General features: G+C 36.9%; 1 long non-coding RNA gene across 14 annotated transcripts in view; it reads left to right on the forward strand.

Moving 5' to 3' along the window:
- LOC123567108 (uncharacterized) overlaps positions 1 to 24,029 on the forward strand; it is a 238,287-nt gene that overhangs the window by 204,030 nt on the left and 10,228 nt on the right. For 11 of the 14 annotated variants that reach the window (XR_012419152.1, XR_012419151.1, XR_012419153.1 and 8 more), the window contains 2 exons: positions 535 to 647; positions 5,255 to 5,587. This is a non-coding gene — a long non-coding RNA (uncharacterized lncRNA). The other 3 variants (XR_012419157.1, XR_012419158.1, XR_012419156.1) reach the window with 3 other exon arrangements.

Genomic DNA, 24,029 nt, shown 5'->3' on the forward strand with positions numbered 1-24,029 from the left:
ATCTTTTCATGTGCTTATTAGCCATTTGCATATCTTATTTGGAGACATGTTTATTTAGATCTTTTGCCCATTTTTAACTTTGGTAATTTGTCTTTTTATTATTAAGTTGTAGGAGTTCTAGGTACTAGAACACATTCTACATTTTATATACAGGTCCCTTATAAGGTATATGATTTGCAAATATTTGTTTCACATTCTGTAGGGTATGGTTTTACTTTCTTGGTGGTGTCCTTTGAAGCACAAAAGTTTTTATTTATGATGAAGACCTATCTATTTTTCTATTGTCATTTCTACTTTTGGTGTCATTGAACTTTATTCTTAAATATGACTTCAAAGCATTTTTGATTTGTTAATGCTTAAATTTCATTGTATTTTTTTTCCTGGAACTTGTACATTTACTATAATCTTAGGAAAGAATTTCTGATGGCAAACCAGACAGAGCTTTTATATGTTTTTGGAGGTTGAAATTCATATTTGTTACCTAAGACTGGTTTAAATAAAAACTTTTTTCTAAAGTAATTTTTTTTTTTAAAGAAAGGAAGTAATGATTCTCAAGGGATGAATGACCTTGGAATCAACTACAGGATAAGAAAGTCTGGTGGATGATTGGCATCTGATTATCTTGGCAGCCAAAAAAGGGTCTGGAGGTAATTTGTCTAATAATGTGTACTTACTGATTCTGGATCCCAGGTCAGACTAAGCATTGTGGGAGGCTGATGAACAATACAGGACGAGCTCTGTTCTGTTTAGAGTCTCATACTGGTTGGAGGAGACACACGAGGAAGCAATTCATGAGCACCCAGGAAGTAATTCATGAACACACAGGAAGCGACTCATGAACGATCTTAATTCCCAGAGTATCCAGTTTAATGCTCTTCAAGTAAGTCTTCAGTAAATATTTAGATAATTAACTGAAATATATAGAATCAGGGAATTATACAGAACAGGCTATAAGAGTGGTGTGACCTTAAGCAAGTCACTTCACCTTTCTGAGCCTCCATTTATTCAACTGTAAATAGGGAAAGTAAAAATGCTTAGCTCAAAGGGCTGGGCTGTAAGAAAGGGCAAATGAGGGAGGCACTGTCTACAAGTGTGCATGTAACTGTCAAGACCCACAGTTGCAATAGACAGAAGAACAGAGGCAGCAGACAAGAGTGGTTCAGAACATGGGTTTTGAAATAAAAAAGAACTGGATGAAATGTAGTAGCTATGTGTTCTTCGAAAAGTCCATATCTGTAAAACCTACTTTATAGGACTACTGTGTGGATATTTTAAATGAAGTAATATGTACAGACTGAGCACTGGGGGATATTTTAAGTAAAAAAGGCAACAGGTACAAAACATAAAAGTATCTAGGTTCTCCCAAGGATGACAGTGTGTGTTGGGAAATAACAAAAATATAAGACAGGGAACACTAAATTGGGGAAGCTCTAAATTGGAGAACTTAAACCAAGCCTGATTGGAAACCTCTGAAGGACTTTAATCAGCGTCTGTTTTTTTGATGCTTGTCTCAGACAGGAGGGAAGGCAATCTGCTATATTGAAGAAAGTCCAGTGATGGTGACCTTGAGACCCGGGTTTAGTTCTAGTTCTGCCACCCATTAGCTGTGGATCTTAGACCAGTCATTTAACCCCTCTAGACCTTGTCCTGAGTTGAGTTTATTCTGAGAAACGGTAAGCTCTAAGTTGATAGATCTTGCTTTCCCAATGGTGCCATAATCAGATTGCTGCTGAGGTTTAGAAAACAAAGGGTGCTGCATCACTTTGGACTGCGGTTAATTTTCTAACAGACACATAGTTGGTGCTTTTGAACACCCTTGATGGTTTATATGAACGTATCAGCATAAATAAAAATCTAATTCTGACCAAAGAGATGCTTGGCAAAATGTTCCAGGTTGTTCCTGTATCTTTCAGTAACGTGACTGACATTTCTAAGAAATTCCTGCAGTGCATTTCTTGAACATTTATGGAAGTATAACATACATAGAGAAAGTGCTCAAATCCTCAGTGTCCTGCTCTTCTAGTTTTCATGAATTAAACACACCCAGGAATCAGTTCCTCAGTAAAGAATAGAAAATGACAGGGGCCTTGGAAAATCTGCTTGCTCCCCCTTCTAGTCACTATCTCCCCCCAAATAGCTACTGGTTTCTAGAAGCATAAAATTGTTTTAAAGTATCAAAAAACTCATGAAAAATAATGATTTCTGGGTCTTTAAAGGTGTTTAAATGCCATTCATAAACCCAATTCTTTGCTTGTGCCTAGCTAAGTAGGTGCAACATATTTGGAAAATAATTTGGCAATATGCCTCAACACCTGTTAACATGTTTATGCTATTCTGCTTTTGGAAATTTATCCAAAGAAAATATTTCAAAAAGAATTATTTTGCATTCGTGAATATTTTCACTTCACAGTTCCCTCTAATTACTAAACCAGGAGGTAACCTAGACATTCAATAATAGGTGAATTATTAAGTAGTTTATAGATCCAAATCATAAAATATTAAGCAGCCGTTTAATGGAAAAGTACTTATCTTGTTAATATTTAGTAAAAATTAAAAGTGAAAAGTTTAATGTGCTAGAAGCATATCTGTAAGACTCAAATGCATATGAGCAAGATCAGGAAAATATTTAGGAAGGGATGCTGGTTCCTTTCTACATCTGTTCTATTACAAAATTGTTAGAGTAATTAAAATCTGATGGGAAGAATAAACAATGACTCAAGCTCAATTTTGAATGTTGTTGTACTTTAACATTTTTGTCATTTGGATAGCTGTCAGTTGACTTTTAGTTTTAAAAAAAGTCTTTGCAATAAGCATGTACAAGCTTTTCTATTTAAAATATAGAATAATTTAACAATAATGTATTGTATGTTTCAAAATAGCCAGAAGAGAACAATTTGAGTGTTCCTGGCATAAAGAGAAGATGGTGGGTGTATAAATTGCTACAGCATTTAGAAAACAAACAATCAATAATTGGTAAACTAAGAATGCATGTGCCCTTTTACCCATATCTCAAAGATATGTGTATCAAATTTAGCAAGGTGTCATAAGACTGTTTGTAGTAGAAAAATAAAGAGTCACAAACAAAACAAAACAAAATACCTGGACACAGACTGAATGTCCATCAGCTGTGCAAGGATTGGCCAAATTGTGTTACATCCATAGAATGAAACATTTTGCAGGTATAATATGGAATAATTAGATCTTCAAGATTTACTTGGAGGAATACTCAAGAATGATTGCTAAGTGAGATGAGAAGTTTGAGGAGTAATGTAAATAATACAAACTTATTTTGTAGAAACATTACAAAACATGACACACATTTGTTGAGTCATGGAGAAATATGTGAAATAATTCTCTGGCTACCTTGGAAATAAGGATCTACATATTAAATTTTTCCTAATATATCTTTGTACCAGTGAGCCTGAATACATTTATTGTGTAATTTCTGAAGAGAAATTTAATTTTACAAAGTTAAAACTTTTGGCTGGGCATGGTGGCTCATGCCTGTAATCTCAGCACTTTGAGAGGCCAAGGCAGATGGATCACCTGAGGTCAGGAGTTCGAGACCAGCCTGGCTAACATGGTGAAACCCTGTGTCCCACTAAAAATACAAAAAGTTAGCTGGCCATGGTGGCAGGTGCCTGTAATCCCAGCTACTCAGGAGGCTGAGACAGGAGAATAGCTTGAACCAGGGAGGGAGAGTTTGCAGTGAGCAGAGATCGCGCCATTGCACTCCAGCTGGGGCAACAAGAGCAAAACTCCGTCTCAAAAAAAAAAAAAAAAAAAAAAAAAAAAACCACACACAAAAACAAACAACAATGAAAAAAACCAAAATGTTTTAAAAGTCATTGATTTTTCCAAAGCACTTACACTTGGGTACTCAAAAAAATTATGAGACATAAATTTCTAAGTATAGAATTATTACTAATGTGACTATTTCATCTAATACCAAATGGCATGCATGTAAGAGTCTACATATGATTCCACCTGGGTAGTGTCATGAACAATCCAAACACCAGTAAAATAACATGAAACCAATTCAGAATATTTTTCTTGAATGCTCATTTTTGGTGCATATGAGAACAATTTTTGGTTGATTTTTTAAAAAAGTAGAATTGTATAGCATCCTTAGGTTTTTTTTTTTTTGGCAAATATAACATTTTCCTAAGTGTTAATCTTTTGATTTCTGACATTTACAAATACTTGAGCCTCACTTTCAGTTGGTAAAATGCTGCCACCCCTTCCTCTGTTTACTTCGGATGGGGTGGGGCAGAAACTTGAACTAGCACCCAGATGTGACTGCTGGCATTCCCCATCCTTAGCCCTGTTCACACGGGCTCAACTTGTTTCATGGAAGGGGTGGGGCTCCTATCAGCCTCATCCCCAGCAACCACCTGCTTCATGGTGACAGATGAGAGTTCTTGGTTCCCAGAGCCACAAAGAGAACAGAGGAAACACTTAGATGAATAGAAATTAGTTGTCTGGCCCCTGGGGTCTATAACAGGTAAAGGTCCTAAAATTTTTATTTTTCTCTTGCCAGAAGCTCATCTGATGAAGGACCTCTTGCAATCAGCTAAGGGGCCAAAGGGCATCTCTGATGTGCTGGCGAAATCAGTGCCTATGGGAACAAACTTTGGTTAATTTCATCTTAAATTCTAGTGAAAAACATAGAACATGAAATCTGCACTCTAAACAAATTAAGTGTATGAGTTTTTTTTTTTTTTCCAGTTACATTTCTTTTTCAGTGTTTACTTTTCAGGTGAGAAAACTCTGACATATGATTTTTTATCCTCCAAACCATAGAACAATAAATTATGGTGTGCATCACATTGAATTTTGAATAGCCCAGATTACAGAAAAAGAGGGTCTCTGCCTTGGGTCTCAGGAAACACTATACCTCTAACAGTCCTGCTTCTGTTACTAACATGGGATAGATTCCCAAAAGCAAAGCTCCTCCTTCTGGCGACACAAAATATCCCACGCAGACTGCCTGTAGCTATTGAGACAGCTTTGATCCTAAAGACTGTTAATAAATTCCTTTGGAATTCAGCATTACAATACTTTAGTTTTTGAGAGGGACTCTTCTTAAGGGTTCCATTGAGTTTTCAATTGATACTGTTTTGTTAAAAAAGGGTAATTGTAATAAAAGAGAAATATTTTTGCATTGTAATTTTTCATTTTATATAATGATATATTACAATCATCCTATGAGGGAGAAAAAAGCAGATACTGTTATTCTTCTTTTATGAATCAGAAAACTGAGCCCAGAGAGGTGAAGCTACTTGCCCAGGATCGCATCCTGTGAACAAAAGCAGCACACACAGTTTTATCTGAAAGTATAAGAGGCGATCCCTCCTACTCTACAGCATAAGGGTGAGAATGATACTAATGAACACTAATCAGTTGTTAATTCTCTCTAGGTAAGGCCTAGAGCCTCCCTACTTTGGTAACTCCATCGGTGTCCTGAATTGGAGCAAGAAGGTGTGGCATTCTACACCTAAACTCCCCTGTGTCTTATTCATATGTATATCAGTTGTGTGTGTTGGAGACTGCCTGAATAAATACACTCGCTGTAGAACAAAATAAACAAGAATACAAACGTGGCATATATTCACCCAAACATACATATATTTATAGTCACATAAAGGCCAACCCTCATCAGTGTGTAGTGAATGCAATATTCATAGAGGTGATCTTTTAAGTAAAATGTGTAAAGGGCAGCAGATGTGTTTTGACAACCACAGATAGAATAAATTACGTCTTCTAGAACCTCTTCTTGGCAATTGTCTCAGTGCAGTAGAAATTGCTGTATGTTATTTTCAGAATCCACAGACATTGTTCCATTCAAAGAAGTTATTGTTCTCATCTCGACTGGTGCTATCTTGTGAGGAAATGTTCATGGTAGTACACAAAGAAGATGTCAGAGGACCCACAAGAAAACTAGAAAGGTGGAAACCATATATTGTAATATACCAAGTAGTAGTAATATACCAAGTAGTAGTAATATATCAAGTAGTTGAATTCCACAAGGACATTCATTCAATAATAATGAACAAAAAGAAACAGGTTTTTGTTTGTTTATTTGTTTGTTTTGAGACAGAGTCTCGCTCTGTTGCCCAGGCTGGAGTGCTGTGGTGTGATCTCGGCTCATTGCAACCTCTGCCTCCCGGGTTCAAGCGATTCTCCTGCCTCAGCCTCCTGACTAGCTGGGACTACTCAGGAGTAGTCCCATGGTGGCACATGCCACTGTGCCCGGCTAAGTTTTTGTATTTTTTTTTTTTTTTTAGTTGAGATGGGGTTTCACCATGTTAGCTAGGATGGTCTCCATCTCCTGACCTTGTAATCCACCTGCCTCGGCCTCCCGAAGTGCTGGGATTACAGGCATGAGCCACCATGCCTGGCCTTTTTGTTTTTAACTTAACCTGGATTTTAGAAATTGCACCAGCACCAAATGCTCTGCAAGAAGGACAACCTCTCTCAAATTCCTTCTGAATCTTTTTGGGATGTCCCTGCAGGTTTCTTACATACATTCTGCAAGTAAATCCTCTTGTCTTAGAGAAGGGGACACAGGAGAACAAGCACTCCACATTTCTTTCCCAGTGAAGAAGGGAAAAAGGAGTCACTCTGCTTTGACTCCTTGTTCTAATGAATCCCTAACTATCCTAGGGCATGGCCACTACTGCCTTGGGCCTGGAGCCTGCCAACATCCTCACGAAATCAGCTGACCTGTAATATGGAGGCTGGTGACATTTGTGCTGAGAGTGCCAGTTCCTCAGTGCTGTTGGCTAATTGTTCTCTCCAAGTGTCATGGAGAGTGTAATAATACAATTTTATCTTTCATTTGCTCTTCTATGAGTCTCTATCCACCTTTGATCTCCAACATACTCAGGGGCTACTTCAAGGAAGGTACACCCCTACCTGTGACACTGCTCCAGTATCCTTGAATCAACGTTGTGACTTAGACTTCCAGACCTCCATTAAATCGGTCTTAGTGGTCCTACCTCACACGCCCTCCAAAGCATCTTAGGCTCTTTATAACCACATTATCCTTGAAGGGTAATTGGACTTCCCCAGAGGCCAAGCATCCCTTGGAAGAATTGGTGATGTCCTGGGAGCACGGTGGCCTGTGGTGTCTCCTCCAGTCATTTCTAGAACAAACTTGGGAGTTTTCATTACACTCATCAGTGCTCTGTTGTTCTTATCCGCGGGCTTGCTGACTTGTCAGGGAGGTGACGTAGAACAAAGTTTATTTTTCCCCTTAACCTCCTTGATTTGCCAAGAACGACTGATTTCATTTGTAATTCAGTATCTGTTTAGGTAAGAGTGCCCTTAGATTGCACTTGCAGAGCAGAATGGAGGAGAGAAAGATATGAGTCCGGAGAAACTGGTTCCACCCAGAGCAGAAATGTCTTTTTGATGTCTGAAGGCTGGAGAGCCTCATGTGCTCCACCTTGTACCTTTTGGACACCAGGCCGCCCCACAGCTTGCCTTTATCTCGATAATACTTTGTTAAATGCTCAACTATTCCACCAAGTCATGTCTCTCCAACTTAAATGGCATTGCTGTATAAGCTTTGAAATATTTCTCTGAAGTCCTCAGATCTTCGTATTTACAAACATTACCTTGGTACTCACTGAGTTTGTATTCACGAAACCTCTTGCCATCAATACCTTCATAAATCATGTCGAATGTGTGCTATTATACTTAAATCCTAAGCATTCTCATCACCATTGTCTCAACTATTGATATGATTATTCCAAATCTGTCATGGGGTGTCAGTAGATGTCTTGAGGTGAATTCATCTTTTTCTCACCCATTGAAGGCACATGGTAGGCGAGTGCCAAATCAATAAATAGGCCTCAATTTACTAATCTGTGAAGTGGGGAGGTTGGAATAGCCTATGATAAGGTCCTGTTCAGCCCAAACATTTGATGATTCCTTAAGGCTATGTCATCATAGCTGCTGAGGGGACTGTGCCACGCATTGGATAAACAAGTTAGACATGACTGCACCCTGTGACTAGATTTCTTCCTCAGGTAGAGGACATTGCATGTACATGTAATGTATGTGTAATTTCTTCCTTAGGTAGAGGACATGCACATACATGTAAGGCCATAGAACGAAGACAAGTTCATGGTACATAGAATTGGCCTTAGGATGAAAATGTTTCCTTTTGAAAGGTAAACGAATGTTTTCAGAAAATTCTTTGGAAAAGATAATGTTTTCAGAAAATTCTTTAGAAAAGACAATGAAAAGAGGCCAGGCATGGTGGCTCACGCCTGTAATCCCAGCACTTTGTAAGCCTGAGGCAGGTGGATCACCTGAGGTCAGGAGTTCAAGACCAGCTTGGCCAACATGGTGAAACTCTATCTCTACTAAAAAAAAATGCAAAAATTAGCTGGGAGTGGTGGTGCGCACCTGTGATCCCAGCTACTCCAGAGGCTGAGCCAAGAGAATTGCTTGGACCTGGGAGGTGGAGGTTGAAGTAAGCTGAGACTGCACCATTGCACTCCAACCTGGGCAACAGAGTCAGATTCTGTCTCAGGAACAAAAATAAAAATAAAAATAAAATAATAAAAAGATAATTTGTTTTTTACATCTTGAAGTAGCCAAAACTTAGTTTAATTCTTCCATTGTGCATTGAAAGCATCTATGTAGGACAAGCAAGTTGGAGATCTCATATACTACCTGAGAATTAAAGTTAATAAAATTGTATTGTATTAGGCATTCTTGTTAAATAAGTAGATTTTAGCTGCTCTTGTCACACATACAAAAATAACTATGATATATGATAAATAGATATGTTAGTCTACTCCAGTAAGTAACCATATTATCTATATGTATCCCATAGCATCATGTTGTAAACCTCAAATATATACAGTAAAATGTATTTAAAGAAAGCATCTCAACTTCATTCAATCACTCTCAAGGTGATTGGTTGATATGTTGGACCGTTATTTATAGGCTCCCAATGAGAAAACATATATACATGTGTTAGGGGGCTGTTTCTGATTTGAGATGTTTACACCTAATGTGGGACAAGTTACATAGCTTTGAAGACAGGCTTGAATTCTGGATCTGATCTGTTACCTACCAACCCTGAGCTTTTAGCCACTCTGAAACTCAATTTCCCCATCTGTATAATATATAGTATGTATATGATTTCACCTATGTTTCTAGACTTTGGGGTACCTTATGGTGTGTTTATTGTACTTTTTTCCAACCAACAAATACACAATTTTAAATTTAGTGCCTACTATTTGAAAATATAACTGACATGTTATTTTAAAATAAGTCTATCCGGTGGCTTCCAACTTTTCAGACAGTCCATGGGTGGAAGGAGTTTCCATTTATAGAAGTGAAATGCATGTTAATGGGAAATAAAACATTATCCTTAAAGAGAGGACAAAAATCCCAGGAAATGACCCAGAAATACTCTTGGAAACAGTAAGTGTTTAATTTTCCCTAAACTAGAAAACTGGTCATTCAGGATGGAGTGCAGAGGAACTAAGAGAAATGGAGTAATAATGATTGCTATGGAAGAAAGATCCTATAGTGACACTGGGGGCTCAAAACTACCGCCCTCCATGGCCAGGTTGAAAAGCTCCGGATGGAACAAAAAGAGGAGCCCTGGGCCCATGGAATCCGCACCAGGCCTGCCAGGTTAATGATACCTTTCTCTCCATGCCAGTGAAGAAAGTCCTATGGTGCATCGTGATTAATCGTGTAATATGGACACCAGATTGTCCCCAAAGTCCCCATTTAGTACCACTTTCATCATTAAGTCCCCAGTTACCAGTTTGAGGTTGCTTTTCCTTCTAATGAGATTGACCTGTTACAAGGACCTAGCAGCATAGAAACAGAAAAGTCGTTACCTGTCCAATCTCCTACCTGTTTATATATGTCAGTTTTGAGTAACTCAATCTTCCCATTTAGACTCCAGGAGAGGGATTTCTATTTTGATGGAGCTGAACACTCTTCTTTTGCAGTGGCAGAAACTGTACCCAGGACAGCCATGTGACTTGCACCAGCAACTGGCTAATGGCAGAGATGGGGTTAGAACTGGTTTCTCCTGACCCTAAGCCCAGGGCTCTTTTCATACAACCGTGCCTATCCTATGCAGAACATAACTCTACAAAGAGATGCAGTGTAAACACTCATCCTCATTCCTTAAGGAAATAGACATTTTGTGTGTTTGGTTGCAGCAGCTTTGGGAGGAGACCCTCTGTGAATGGGCCTACTGCTGAATGGCTGATTCCCAGAGGTTCCAAGGAAAGATTAGATGCCACAGATAACAAGGAAGAGACTCCATGATGAGAGCTCAGGTGTAAGTATTTATGGGTCTGGGCATGAAAGGAAGCCACTATGAGTCAGAGCAGGCTCATTAGGGCTAGTAGGTAAGGCCAGGGCCGCGGAGATAAGATTTATTCTAATGAAGCCATTTGGGGAGTGCCTCCTGCCATTTCCTACGCTCTGTTTCTGTTTTTGGCTTATGCAATCCCACAACCTATGCTAAATCCTTTGTTGTGATGTGTCCAGGTAGATGCCACACATCCAGAAATTCTTCTCTTACAAAAAAGAAAATGAGGCTCGATGAAGACTGGCTCTCCCTTAAACATTCTTTTATATGACTTTCCTTGGCTATGCCATTCTGAATTGTGTAGCCAAGCATCTCCTCTCCTCTTTTATATGGAATTATAAGTTTTACCTCAGAGGAACATTATGTGTCAGCACCATCAATGGGTGAATGAAGGTCTATTTCTGCAAGGTTCTAGAAGGTAACCATTAGCCACAAGTGGCTATTTAAATAAATTAAAATTAAGTGAAAATAAAAGTACACTTCTAAAATCACGAGTCACATTTCAATTGCTCAATTGCCACCTGTGGCTGGTGACTTCCAAACTGGTCAGTTATAATCACAGAAAGTTCTTTGGCAGCACTGATTTATTCAATAAGGATTAAAGAAGTGGGTTGGGCAATTTACCAGATTAGATTAGATACACTAAATAACTCTTCTAACTGAAGCAATGAAAATGTTGGATGGAATATTTTTTTAAAAAAATTATGTAAGTGCTTCATTGAGCCAGCATTAGGCAAAAAAGAATCTGCAATCTGCAGCCTCCACATAGAAGTGAAAGCAGAATCCTATAACTCAGGTAAACACTGCAGCTGGAACTTCCTTAAGGATTCTAAGAAGCGTGGGGGAACTTGAGCTTTTGATTAGCTCTTTGGATACAGAGTAAGGGAGGTAAATTTTAGGGCCCACCCAAAGTGAAAGTCTCGTAGGACTGCACAATGCTTGGATCCTTAGGGGCTATGCCTCTGGAGATAGGGTGAACTAGGAAAGAAAATCTCTCTGTGCAGAAAGAAACATCAGTAAAGCTTGTGGTTTTTAACCTTAGTGCTGAATGGAGGGAAAAAGTCTCTTCTAAATATATGTAATCATAAGCCAGCTCTGAAGTGGGTTTTAGTTCATTTTTACACTGCCTGTGCAGTCTAGAAAATGTCACTCAGATCTTCTAATGTAAGTGGTAGCAATTTGGTAATACCTTTGGCACCTGGCAGATGAAAATGCATATCCTTTTTTAAAACCTTGAATTCAAACTCACATTAAAAAATTCACAGAGATTAAATTTCAAATAAAAATTAGTAGCTCACAGTTCAAAAATTCACAATGCACAAGGAAAGGTGATACCACTGATGAAAATCAGCAGATAGAAGAAAAATGGCCTGTTATAGAATATAAAATAATATATGCCAGTTAATTTGAAAACTTAGCTGAAATTGGTAATTTCGAAGAACTGTCAAAGGAAAACTTGGATATAGCTAGAAACTTCAAAAGATTTTTTTCGTTTGAAGCTAAAAATATTCCCACACAGAAAGCACTAGCCCCAAATTTTCTGTGCGGTCTCATAGACATTCTTAGGATAAATAGTTGGGGTATTATACAATCTATACCAGAGTATATTAAAAGCAGAAATGCTATCCTACTCATGGATGAAACAAAGTAACCTTGATACCAAATTCTGACAAAAACACAAATGTTACAGGGTAATTTTACTTACTAGCACAGATATGAAAACCTTCAACTAGATATTAATGAACCAAATCCAGCAAAATATAAAAATTATAATATTTATCATTGCCAGGTTTGCTTATCTCAGTCTGACATTAGATAACTTATCAATGTGATTTATTTAATTAGCAAATTAAAGAAGAAAAAAATCTGATCATCTCAATAGATGCAGAAAAATCATCTGACAAAAATTACCATTCATTAATGAAAACAAAACAGAAAACAATCTCTTGGCAAACTAGCAATGGAAGGGAACATTCTTAACCTGATAAAGGATCTGTACCAAAATGTATAGCCTACTTAATGGTGGTAGATTGAAAGCATTTCTTGTAAGATTAAGAGCAAGAAAAAATGCCTGCTATAGTAATTTCTTTTCATGATTATACCAGAGATCTAGGGAGGATCAGCAGGTAAGATAAATATCTGAAAGGCTAAAATAAAATTTTCATTATTCATAGATGATACAATTGTCTGTATTATACATCGAAAAGAAAGTTCAGTTAAATATTAGAAAAAATAAGAGAATTAATAAGGTAGTCGGATACAAATCTAAATATAAAATTAATTGAATATTCATAAACAGATAGTGATTAATTGTATGAAGCAATTTTAACATATGCCATCTAGAAAAAGAAACATAAAAATATAAACTACTTAGGGATTGATATACTAAAAGTTGTGTAAATGCTTTATGGAAAAATAAAATATATTTAAAAACACTTTTTAACAATCTAAATAAAGTGTGGAATATACAACATAGCTAAATGCAGGATTCAGTAGAGAAAAGATGTAAATTCTCACCAAATTGATTTGTATATTTAATGCGATTGCAAGCAAAATCTCAGTAGGGATTTTTAGGCATGAAGCTTGAAAAGATGATTCTAAAGTTATCTAAAAGAATGAAAAGGTAAAAATAAATGAAACACTCCTGTTTACAAGTTATAGAGACTTTTTTCTACTGAAAGTGAAAAATATTATTATTATACTAATTTGAGATAGTTCGTGCTGGAATAGACAAACGGTCCTATGAAATATAGTATAGAGCTCAAAACAAACTTCTGCCTGCCTGGAAATTTGATTCATAAAATAGCAAGTATAGTCAGTGTTAGACTAGACTATGCAGTAGTAACAAATTACCCCTCACATTTCTCAGGGTACAAATCCAGTGTAAGTTGTCTGGAGTGAGTGGGTGTGGGTATGTGCTCTGTTCCTCAGAATCACTCAGGGATCCAGACAAACAGAGCCTTCCTGGCCTTGTAGTTGTACTTTTGAGAACCCTGTGGCTTGTTTTGTCACTGTGGCATGGATAGCAAGAATGAGAGGGTCATGTGCCAGCTTGTAAATTCTTTGGCTTAGAAGTGACCCGTCATAGGCCTTTCCTCATAAATTAGCCATGTGATTCCATATAACTAGAAGGGAACCAATAAATGTGAAGGACCATATGGAAATTTCATAAATAACAAATATGACTGTTCGTGGGTATCAAAGATCATGAGCAAACTGATAGCCTCTTTTGCAACTCCTAGTTCCAACTCCTAGTCTTTTGTTTTAGGATAATATAATCTCTCTCTCTCTCTCTCTCTGTCTCTGTGTGTGTGTGTGTGTCTGTGTGTGTGTGTGTGTGTGTGAGAGAGAGAGAGAGAGAGAGAGAGAGATACATAATTCAGGGCACAGAAGAGAATTTAGAAATACTAATTTACAGAGATCTTGTATCCACAAGGCAAAAAACTCAAAATTTGGGGGAGAAATGGTCAGGTGGCATAAACAAAAATTTTCACAGCCAAAAAAAAAAAAAAAATGCAGATGGCTCAAAATACATAAAATAATCTTAAAATGTATTTGTAGTAATAAGAGTTAAAATTAAAACCAAAATGGAACACCATTGTATACTGCCATTTTGGTAAGTTTTTAAATGTTTGAAAATGATTAAGATGTAGGGGAACTAAGACTTCCATCCACTGTTGGTTGGGGTGTAATAAACAGTACAAGAACTTTGGAAACCAGTTTAGCATCTAGTATGGTACAGAACCTATGCATTTCTGTAATACAATAATCTATTTCAAGAAACAATTGTGTACAGTACTCATGTAATAGAATGTGTATAAGAATGTTCACAACATCATGATTCAGATTAACCTCAAGTTGAAAACCACCTAATTTTGGTTAAAGTAAACTGAATCAATAAATAGTAATATAGTCACCCAATGAAATAAAATTCAGCCATGAAAAATGAATAAATACGTAACAGTTAAATGCCTCAACATGGATAACCTCAAAAACACAATGTTGAATGCAGAAGTCTTAGAAGAATACTTATAGCAAAATTGTATTTATGTAAGTTCAAAACCAAACAAAACTAAGTTATATGTGTACATAACGTGTATCATATAAAATTATATAAAAATCATATCTGATACATGTATTTACAGATACATAGAAAAACCTTTAAAAACTGGAAGACAAAAATGATTCACACACAAATCAATGTCAGGAATGAGAGAGGGATGTGATGTGAAAGAGACACACAGGGAAGGTTCTAAAATATGAGTAATTTTAAAACTGGGTGATGGAAACACGCCCAATTCTTTAAACTATATGTATTAATACCCTTGTATATTTCATCTCATAAACAATAGTGAAAGTTCTGAATTACCTGGAGTCATCTAGGTAATAGAACTGCAACCCGTTTTCACCAGATCAGTTGGCTTCTTCTGCCACATACATTCCTCAGCATCCATTCTAAGATGGAAATTTTCTTCCTTTTTTCTCACCTATTCCTTGGTCATCATCACTTTTTATTAGGTTGGTGCAAAAGTAACTATGATTTTTGTAATAAAGTAATGCAAAAACTGCAATTACTTTTGCACCAACCTAATAATATGTTACCTATCTTCCAGAAATCTATGGACATCTCTCTTTTCTAACTCCTAGTTAGAACTCCTAGTTCCAACTCCTAGTCTTTTGTTTTAGGATAATATAATCTCTCTCTCTCTCTCTCTCTCTGTCTCTCTGTGTGTGTGTGTGAGAGAGAGAGAGAGAGAGAGAGAGATACATAATTCAGGGCACAGAAGAGAACTTAGAAATACTAATTTACAGAGATCTTGTATCCACAAGGCAAGAACAGGATGCTATAAAATGGAACAAAGTGTATGAAAGAATCATTTTAATTAAAAGAGACAAAAGTGAAGAAATTCTTAAAACGTAGAACAACAAAAAAAATAAGACAGAAAGTTGTAAAGAAATAATAAGAGACATAAAGGATATATCAAGGAGGTACAACAGCCAGCAAGTAGTAATGCCAGAAAGAAATAACATGGGGAGTTGAGGGTTCTAAATTATCTAAGAAGCAATATAAAAATATTTTTCTGAGCTGAAAGAAAACAGTTTTTTTTAAAAAATAGATAAGACTGACATCTAGATCCTGATTATGAAATATGAGAATACTAAGGATGAAGAGGAAAAAAGTTATTTCAGCAATAGAATTATTATTAAAAGCATAAGATACTGGGAATATAAAGGAACAGTGTCTTTGGATTGTTGAAGACAAATACTTTTCCTTCTTCCCTTTATTTTGTCCCCCTCATTTCCATCCATGCATCCATCCATCCATCCATCCATCCATCCATCCATCCATCCATCCATCCATCCTTTCATTCATGTATCCATCCATCCATCCATCCATCCATCCATCCATCCCTCCCTCCCTCCCCCACTCCCTCCCTCCCTCCCTCCCTCCATCCCTCCATCTAGCCATGCTAACTCATCTTTCCTGGTTTTTCTTTCATAGTCTATGCATTCTTGAGCTATTTCCTTATAGCAGTTGCCGTGTGCATTATGAACAGATCCTTCAAGTTTTTCCTCTTAAATCCAAACAACATTATTAGTTCTTCTAGTATGACATTTGTTTGTTGGACTTTTAGATCTGTATTGGAATTTTTGTCCTTGTGCTTCGTTTTTGTCAAAATATATTATTATAATGCACATTATCCTGAATCTTGCTTTTTTCTTACATAGTATATCATAAATAGTGCACAATGTCAATATGGAACTAATTAACTCTACTCATTCACTTTCTAATAGTCCCTTGTAGGGATTTACCACAATTTATTCATCCACTTGCTCATTAAGAGTCATTCCATTTATTTCTAATCAAGTTCTAGTCTCTTCATGTAGTGGAAGTTCAGAGAATTAAGTGGCCAAAGTGGGAAGCTGGAAAGATCCAAATAATTATAGTGCATTTCAAGAGATTACACTGAGTGACACTCTCCACTCAATCAACTTTCTATACAATATCCCATTTCTACACAGAGCTTACCACTGCATATTTGCTTATCACTGGAAAACACACCTCCAGGTAGCAGCTTAGCTTTTCCTCTAGAGAGAGGTACATGAGTTATACACGGTGCAATATTTTCCCTCTTGAATGGACTTCCAGCTCCTTTTAACTCATGTTTACTCCCAAGCAAGTGACTAGAATGACAAACTCCACAGATCTCTATCTTGTTTTTAAACATAACATACAATCCTGACTTCCAAACAGGTAACCTTAAGTATACATGTAGAGCTTACCTGAGTGAGAGATGATGAATTGTAATTTAATTTTGCTTCCTAAGCTAATTGCATAAAGCTATACGCTGCCTTTTTTTAAACCTTAGCTCTATCTACTCAATAGATAGAAATACACGTTTCAGTGAGCACTATATTACTTCTCAGTGTGAGAAATAAGTGCAACCACATCAGTTTTATTTTCAAAGCCAATTTTATGAACCACGAGTTTAATTGAAAAGACATTCACTAGAGTCTACAATAAATACTTTAAATGTAAAAATATGGTATTTGAGAGTAATATTGGCTTTGTCTGCAGTTAAGGCTAAAATAATGTCGTTTTCTTTAAATTCACCACTGCATTATCTTTTCCCATTGACTTTTCAGAATTTTTGGCCACAATTTAAGCATTAATTTTATCACTTTAATTGTCTTTTACAGAAATTAGTAAATTGATTTAAAAATCTAAGCACACTTATTTTCACCTATAGTTTTTTTATTGCTCACTAATAAGCTTTTTTCTAACCAGTATTTCAGCCATTGTATTAATTTTGACTGATTCCACAGATAATAGAAATACGTGTTTTTATTTGTAGGTTTTATTTTCAGGAAGGGTGAGTGAATGCTACATTTTCAGTGACCTAGATTTTTTTTAACTAAGATAGAACTATTACAAAATAAGATGTACTGGTATCACATGTTCAGACTGTGAGTTTTAGACAATTGTATAATATGTGTACTACTACCCCAAATAATATGCAAAGCATTTGTCTTCCCCCAGGGAGTTCCCTCATGCTCCTTCCAGTCCAGTCCCCATCCTTCCCTTCTCATCTCTCCCCAAGAAGCCACTATTTGATTTCTATAATTTCAATAGAAGATTAACTTTCTCTGAATTTAGATTTCAAACACAGCAAGAGAAATCACACAGCACGTACTCTTTATTTACTTAACACTGTATTTTTGATACTCAACCATGTCATTGTGTGTCCTAGTTCATTCTTTTTATTGTTAAATAGTATTCTATTATATGAATATTCTATAATTTATTTAATTTTTGTTGATGGACATTTGGGTTATTTCCAGTTTTTAGATATTTTGAACACAGTTGCCAGACATATTATTGTACAAGTTTCTCTGTGGACTTAGGTTTTTATTTGTTTTGGGTAAACACCTAGGAGTAAAATTGCTGGGTCATAAGGTCAAGTTAAACATTGCAGGAAATTGCCAAAATGCTGAAAAGCGAGTTTTCAACTTTATACTCCAAGCAGCAGTGTACAAAAGTCCTAGTTGTTCCACACCCTTGCCAATGTTTGCTGTTATAATGCATTCCATGATAAATGTAATTTCCTGGTTCTTCTTCCTGTCTTTTATTTTATAGATTTTCAGTTCCTCCTACTTTAATTGATCCTACATGGTGTACCAGGGCTCACTATTCTAAGGCACAGCCCTTGTAAGGTAATAGCTCAAAGTCTTCGTATGGTTTCCTAGTCAAATCCTTAGCCTGACAGTGAAGGTTCTCTGTGATCCAATCTTTACTTACATCTCTAATTTTATTTCCCAATCTCCAATATATAAATTCCACACACCCTGCATTCCAGCCAAACTAGCTATAGCTCGCGGTTTCCTAACCTGTTCCCCAGTTCTTGCCTCTCTGCGTTTCTTCATGCTATTCTTCACCGTCTAGTCCTTCCCTAGTATCTCTAATCTCTGCAGCCTATTTCTCCAGAGTCTCGGCTCAAATCGTAATTTGCTATGATGCTCACTGCTCCAAACAGAAAAATCAAGCTTCGGAATCCCTATAGAACTGATTTTTTGCCTTTGTGTTAGGCCTTTTCACCTTCAACTTTTATTAGAGTTCATTTTCTCTAAGCCTTTAAGCCTTACTTCTCAGTGTGAGAAATAAGTGTGTGTCCCTTCCTAGCTGTAAGCTAGTTAGAAGGTGAGGATAGCACCCCATCTCTTCCCTGTTCACACAGCAAGTCCTCAATAGCTCTTAACTGAAGTAATGAATAAGCTGAGTAAGTTGTAAGTGGGAATGGTGAGTGCTGCTTATTACCAGTGGTGGCCACTTATTTTAAAATGGCTATTATCTGGGTGGAGGAAATGAAATACACACCCTACCCTTCTCTCAGCCTGTCTTGTTCATTGCCTGATAAATACGTGAGCCGAGGATATCTACTGAGGTGAAAGTCTGAGCTCTGTTGTTTCCATTTTCGAGTTGTTTGTTTTTTCCCCTCTTTCTGCCAGCCCCTCTCTTTGCATCCCGGTAGGAAAGGAATCAGCTCTCAATCTTAGTTTCCCAGGTTCAGGGGCTGGTGGGTCTGTGGAAATAGTGGCTGCTGAAAGTAAATACTTTTCTGTCTTTTGAGAAAGTCTAAACCTGCGGTTCTCAAACTTTTTGGTCTCAGGACTCCTTGCCACTGTTAAAAGTGACTGAGGATGCCAAGGAGCTATATTCACATAGGTTTTTATCTATCAGTGGCGTTGTGTTCGTTTTATGAATCTCTTTAATAGATTAAAGAAGACAGCTGGATTCTCAGGTCGGCTCTGTGTTCATTCATTCTATCCTGGTATCACATTATGTAGTCTCTGGAAAACTCCACTGCACACTCCTGAAAGAATACAAAAGGCAAATGATGCCTAGCATTATAATATCAGTATTTTTGATCTCTCAGACTCTCTGAGAGGGTCTCAGGGACCTCAAGTCTTCTTGGACCACGTGCTGAGAACTGATGGCTTAATTTGAAGAGATTGTGATGTCCGTGGCTGGAGTGAGTATAATGGGGAAGGGAAGATGCCTTTAAGGAAGAGAGAAGAGTCAACTTTTTCTTTACTGAAAAGGGACCTACATCCTCTGGGTGGCTACATTCTGGGAAGCAGCCAGTGCTTCATGGGGTATGGTCATGAGGTCCATCTAAGAAGGCTAGGTTGGGGTTGGTTATCAACCTTGGTAAAGTCTCCCAGGCCCTAACTAAGGCCTGAAATCTCAGTGGTATCAGGCTCCAGAAAGCAGGATGGCTTTGGTCCAGGGGCATCTCACTTGTGACCAACGTTGACTAAAAGGGCCTCTTCAAGTGCGCTCAAAATTTAAGTTTTTAGGAAGCAGAGTATGGCCTCCCAGAAAGTTTTGAAACTTTTGAAGGCAATTTTAGTTGATTAGGAGGGGTGTGATACTGGCATTGAGCCATTTAGCTCTGTCTGTGCACTGAAGATGCTAAACATCTCCAATGCACAGATCAGTGCCCCACAGATTTTCAGTGGCCCCAGATATTCATGAAAATTAAAAACTTGATTATAATCTTTCTAGTTTGGAATCTAATTCTGTATAACAAATGAAAAAAAAGCATTTATTGGCATAATTTTCATATACCCTACATTTTTCAGAAATAAATCATGATGTTAATCATGGGAAATTCCACTTTGTTTTGTTTGGAATTTCATTCAGATTATTTTACCATTTTAGAAAATAACATTAAGGCAGCAATACTTATGGTAATTGAGTCACCACTACTGCACACCTGGACTCATCTGCCTTTGTAGCTGTGGCATTGTATGTACAGATACAACCCTCATATCATTTCATTATATCTTCACATTTAATCACACTTGATTATTTGCAAATTTATATACATTTATTTTTATTAGACATTTATCTTATATTTGCATTATAGTTTAATATATTGATGGTTTTAAAGATTTTGCGTATAGATAGGTCATGTGATCTATGAATTTTATTTCAACGTTGTAGGGAACATTCAAATAAGTTTGGCACAAAAAAAAAGTGGTGAATCTGAATCTGATAGGGAACCCTAGAAGGAGGAAACTGAGGAGGGAACCCTAGAAACTTCATATGACCTTAGGTGAAGGCAGGTTGCAAGTCAGAGAGAGCACCAATAATGACTTCAGTAGATACATTGGTTTCTTCATGTTTTCCTTAAAAAAATGTTATACTGAGAGAACATAATAAAAAAAGAAAACTACAGACTAATATACCTATTGAATACAGATTCAAAAATCCTTAGCAAAATACTAGCTAACTGAATCCAACAGCATGTAAAAAAGATAATCCACCATGATCAAGCAGGTTTTATATCCAGGATGCAGGGATGGCTCAACATACACAGCCAATAATTGTGATATACCACATAAACAGAATTAAAAACTAAAATCACATGATCATCTCAATAGACACAGAAAAAGCATTTGACAAAATCCAGCATCCCTCTATGATTAAAATCCTCAGCAAAATCGGCACAGAAGCGACATACCTTAAAGAAATAAAAGCCGTCTATGACAAATCCACAGCCAACATAATACTGAATGGGGAAAAGTTGAAAGCATTCCCCCTGAGAACTTGAACAAGACAAAGATGCCCACTCTCATCACTTTAATTCAACATAGTACTGGAAGTCCTAGCCAGAGCAATCAGACAAGAGAAAGAAAGAAAGGGCATCCAACAGTAAAGAGGAAATTTAACTGTCACTGTTTGCTGATGATATCATCATACACCTAGAACACCCTAAAGGCTCCTTCCAAAAGCTCCTAGAACTGATAAATGAATTCAGCAGGCTTCATGATACAAAATTAAAGTACATAAACAGTAGCTCTGCTATACACCAACAGCAACTAAGCAGAAAATCAAATCAAGAACTCACCCCCCTTTACAATAGCTGCAAAACAAACAACAAACAAACAAACAAACAAAAAAACCACCACCAACCAAAAAAAACTTAGGAATATACCTAACCAAGGAGGTGAAAGACCTCTACGAGGAAAACTACAAGATAGTTTTGAAAGAAATTATAGATAACACAAACAAAAGGAAATACATCCCATGATCATGGATGAGTAGAATCAATATTGTGAAAATGACGATACTGCCAGTAGCAATCTACAAATTAAATGCAATTCCCATCAAAATACCACCATCGTTCTTCACAGAACTAGAAAAAAAAACTCTAAAATTCACATGGCACCAAAAAAGAGCCTGCATAGCCAAAGCAAGACAAAGCAAAAAGAACAAATCTGGAATCATCATATTACCTGACTTCAAACTATATTATAAGGCCATAGTCACCAAAACAGCATGGTACTGGTATAATAGGCACATAGACCAATGAAACATAATAGATAACCCAGAAATAAGGGCAAATACTTACAACCAACTCATCTTTGACAAAGCAAATAAAAACATGAAGTAGGGAAAGGACACCTTAGTCAACAAATGGTGCTGAGATACTTGACAAGCCACAGGTAGAAGAATGAAATGGGATCCTCCTCATCTCTCACGGTATATAAAAATCAACTCAAGATGGATGACAGACTTAAATCTAACACCTGGAACCATAAAAATTCTAGGAGATAACATTGGAAACACCCTTCTGGACATTGACTTATTCGAAGACTTCATGACGAAGAACCCCAATGCAAATGCAACGAAAACAAAGAAAATAGTTGGACTTAATTGAACTAAAAAATTTCTGCACAACAAAAGAAAGAATCAACAGAGTAAACAGACAACCCACAGAATGTGAGAAAACCTTCCCAATCTATACATCCCACAAAGGACTAATATCCAGAATCTACAAGGAACTCAAACAAATAAGCAAGAATAAACAAACAATCTCATCAAAAAGTGGGCTAAGGACATGAACAGATAATTCTCAGAAGAAGATACGCAAATGCCCAACAAACATATGAAAAATGTTCAACATCACTAATGATCAGGGAAATGCAAATCAAAACCACAATGTGATGCGATATCACCTTATTCCTGCAAGAATGGCCATAATAAAAAAATAAAAAAATAATAGATGTCGGCATGAATGTGGTGAAAAGAGAACACTTTTACACTGCTGGTGGGAGTGTAAACTAGTACAAACACTATGGAAAACAGTGTAAAGATTCCTTAAAGAACTAAAAGTAGAATTACCTTTTGAACCAGCAATTCCACTACGGGGTATCTATACAGAGGAAAATAAGTCATTATATGAAAAAGATACTTTCTCATGCATATTTATAGCAGCACAATTCCCAATTGCAAAAATGTAAAACCAACCCAAATACCAATCAATCAATGATTGGATAAAGAAATTGTGATAGATCTATATCTATCTATATACCATGGAATACTACTCAGACATAAAAATGAACAAAATAGTGGCATTCACAGCAACCTGGATGGAACTGGAAACCATTATTTTAAGTGTAGTAACTCAGGAATGGAAAACCAAACATCAGATATTCTTAATCATAAGTGGAAGCTAAGTTTTGAGGATGCAAACACATAAGAATGATACAACAGACTTTGGGGGTTTGGGGGAAAGTGTGGGAGGGGGTGAGGGGTAAAAGAATACGCACTGGATACAGTGTACACTGCTTGGGTGATGGATGCACCAAAATCTCAGAAATCACCACTAAAGAACTTATCGAGTAAGCAAACACCACTTGTTCCCCAAAAACCTACTGAAGTAAAGAAAAAAAAAAGAAAACCACAATGAGATACCATCTCACACTAGGCAAAGTGGCTATTATTAAAAAGTCAAAAAATAACAGATGTTGAGGAGGTTGCAGAGAAAAGGGAATGCTTATACACCATTGGTGGAAGTGTAAATTGGTCTAACCATTGTGGAAAGCAGTGTGGTGATTCCTCAAAGTGCTAAAACCAGAACTACAATTTGACCAAGCAATCTCATTATTGGGTGTATACCGAAAGGACTATAAATTGTTCTATTATAAAGACACATGCATGCATATTTCACTGCAGCCGTATTCACAATAGCCAAAGTATGGAATCAACCTAAATACTCTTCAATGGTAGACTAGATAAAGAAAATGTGGTATGTATACACCATGGAATATGATGCAGCCATAAAAAAGAATGAGATCATGTCTTTCACAGGAACATGGATGGAGCTGGAGGCCATTATCCTTAGCAAACTAACAGGAATAGAAAACCAAATTCTGCATGTTCTCATGTAAAAGAGGGGGCTAAATGATGAGAACACATGGACTCAAAGAGGGGAACAACAGACACTGGGGCCTACTTGAGGGTGAAGGGTTGGAGGAGGGAGAGGAGCAGAAAGATATAACTATTGGGTACTAGGTTTAGTACCTGGGTTAAGAAATAACCTGTACAATAAACCTCCATGACACAAGTTTACCTATATAATGTACATGCACATGTACTCCTGAACCTAAAATAATTTTTTTTAAAAGAAAAAATAATACATTACACCCATCATAGAAGAGTGAATGGTGGAGGTGATCATTTATTTTGGACTTTTATTATTGGTTCCATTCAAACCTAGAAATGCAGCTCAGTTCTCTCCTGGACATTCACTGTCTTTGTCACTACTAAGAGCTACTTGTATTTCCAGTTCTGATTATGTAGTTTTAACCAGGAGGT

Source organism: Macaca fascicularis, chromosome 10 (genome assembly GCF_037993035.2).
Source record: "Macaca fascicularis isolate 582-1 chromosome 10, T2T-MFA8v1.1".
In the NCBI taxonomy this organism is placed as follows: domain Eukaryota; kingdom Metazoa; phylum Chordata; class Mammalia; order Primates; family Cercopithecidae; genus Macaca; species Macaca fascicularis.